We start from the raw sequence: 2838 nt of genomic DNA, 5'->3' as shown, positions 1-2838 counted from the left end.
AAGCACCTACTTAGAACAAGCTTAGCAAAGCACAGGGACCGCGGTTCAATCCCCCAGCACCACATGCCAGCCAGCCTCGTCCCCTGGTGGGCTGAGCTGGCCACACACACACACACATAAATAAAAAAATTTTAAAAAATAATAAAATAAAGCTCTTTCTCACAAGCAATTTACAAGCACCAAACAAGCTATTAAACAAACAAAGCAACAAAGCAGATAGATGAATGAAGCTCTAGAAAAAAATAAAAGGAGACATAATTTCTCAGATAACTGTGGAGATGGAGACCACAATGAAAGGCATGCTTAGTAACTCTAGAGCAGAAGAATAAGAAATATTTATTGAGGGAAAGACAACTCCTGTCTCAGATAAACAGGAGGGGACACAGGAAGGGAACTTCTCAGAAGCCTACTTTTCAAAAGAAGTTTTATAGAGCAAAATCATGAGGTAGGTATGAAATCATGAGGTGGGTATAAGGTGGGACAGAACTATAGTCAACCAATAAGATTACAAGTATAGTTGCTTAGGATATAATGATCCAATGGAAAATCAAGTCACATAGCAAGTGTACATGGAAAAAGCAAGGACCTTTCCTGGAGGGGTAGGTCAGGAGCATGGGGGTTGGTCACCAGGCTAGCTGACTAATATCTATTTAAAATGTTGACCATCACTATCTGTCCCTCAGGGAAGTATGTAGGTATAGTCATTCCATCTTTTTCTTGAGGCTTGGCCTTTAGCATCTGTGCCTCCAGCCACAGTCGGAATGTGCTCTTATCCTCAGTACTGACTTCTACAAGGGCCTAGCCCTATCTGACTGCTTATGATATTTTGCCTAACTTAGTTGTCTATAATGGTACAATCCAACTGAAAAATAATCATCACATAGGTACGAGGCAGAGAGTTTGAAGAGACACAAACGTAAGTGTAAATAGTAACTATCACTAGGAAAGTGGTTAGAATCTTTAGTATTAGCAAGACATTGTTAATCTGAATGTTTTCCATCAATGAACATGAATTATATTTGTAATACATTTTATTTTTTAAAATTTTTTAAAGGATATTTCAAGAATATATGAGGTTCTTTGAGAGTTAAGATTTTTTTTAATTTTTATTTATGTGTGTATGTGTGTGTGTGTGTGTGTGTGTCCAGCTCAGCCCACCAGGGGGCGGGGCTCGCTGGCATGTGGTGCTGGGGGATTGAACTGCAGTCCCTGTGCTTTGCTAAGCTTGTTCTAAATAGGTGCTTTAGACCACTGAGCCATCTCACCAGCCCCTGTAATACATTTTATAAGTGTGACTGAGAGAAACAATTCACAGGTTGGGGGAAGTTTCTAAAATACTCTATGAATGTAGACAAAAAAGGCAAGGAAGAATTTTAGAAGTCTAAGTAAAGAACTCAGAGATGCAAAGAGGAAGGAAGAAGCCTTGGCTCAAGCAAAATGGGCAGAGCTAGGCAAGGCAGAATCGTGCTGAAAGTCTGTTTTCGGGGACTCTTTGTCGGTGATTGCTGATTAAAGGATAATAACAACTCCTGGGAGGGGAAAGAAGCCTGCTTTGTAGTTGTAGTCAGTTTCTCTGGGGTCAATTTCAAGACACCTATGTGATGGCAGGTGATGCAGAGTTGGTAAGGGATGAGCAGTGGCAGGCCATTATATAGTCATTTCCATTCTTTGCTTAGATGCAGCAGATGTCAACAACCTTAAGAGCATTGAGATTAATAAACTACAGTGAAATAATTGGAAAGAGCTAAGTGTTGAGTATTACAGCCCTGGTTTTGTTTTTAATAGAGTCTATTCATTTTAATGTGGATAATTTAATTTTTAGTAAGAGCTCTGTTTAATAACCAGCTCTCAAAACTCCTGAGAATTTAACATTCGACTTCTGAAGTAGTCCAGGCTCCCCCAGAGCTCCTGGACCTGGGAGATGCTGCTTCTGGGCACTTGAGCAGCTCCAAGCCTGAGACCCTGGCTCAGTTTGAGCTGCAGCACTGGCCAGAGCTCTGTCTTGAGCTTGTGTTGCTCCAGATCGTTGACCCAGCTCTGGAATCCCTGCCCTTCCCCCAGCCTGGGTGCAAACAGTAGGTCAAGTTTTTCCCCTTCTTGCAGCTCCAGGACAGGCCGCTCCTGGCCTCTGGGAGGGAGGACTTCCTGTCCCAGCTGGATGACTCCTTGTGCTGGCACACAGAGAGGTTGTTAGTGTCCACTTTCCATTATTAAGAATAGGAACCACAGACTGCTAAGGTGTAAGGGCATCGGCTTATTTTGGTTTACTTTCTGGCCTGAGGACAAGGGTCTGCATCTGGTAATGGCCTTGTAATTTAGGACATTGTATGGTGAGAGAAAGGGAGTGCGTGTGTGTGCGTGCATGTGTGTGTGTGTGTGTGTGTGTGTGTGTATGTGTGTCCATGTATGGGCATGTATCTGTCTGTTAGTCTGAACTTTCTTCCTCTTTTTAAATATTTTAAATCTATATGTTTAATTGACATATAGATATTATACAAACCTATCACTTAAACATTACATATTTCATTGACATAACTGAAGTCATTCCCTCTTCTAAAGCTACCAAGATTCCACCTTGTGGGCTCCGCTTCATGACTTTACATCATTTTCATCATCTCTCTACATCTCCACCTTTCAACATCACAGTTGGACTAAGCTTCCTCCCTGTTAAAATCTCACCCAACGTGGGTTTTGCAGAGGCAAAGACATATTCAAAGCACAGTATAGGGCCAGGAGATCCTGTAAGTAGGGAAAGATAGGATAAAGGCCTCACTGAGACTTATTAAGATCAACAAGTACATTTACTAAAAGCAGTTTCTGCTTTTATAGGTAGACTCT

Source organism: Octodon degus, unplaced genomic scaffold, assembly GCF_000260255.1.
Source record: "Octodon degus isolate 3935 unplaced genomic scaffold, OctDeg1.0 scaffold00011, whole genome shotgun sequence".
In the NCBI taxonomy this organism is placed as follows: domain Eukaryota; kingdom Metazoa; phylum Chordata; class Mammalia; order Rodentia; family Octodontidae; genus Octodon; species Octodon degus.
The sequence above is the reverse complement of the archived record's forward strand: the minus strand, read 5'-3'. Positions refer to the sequence as shown.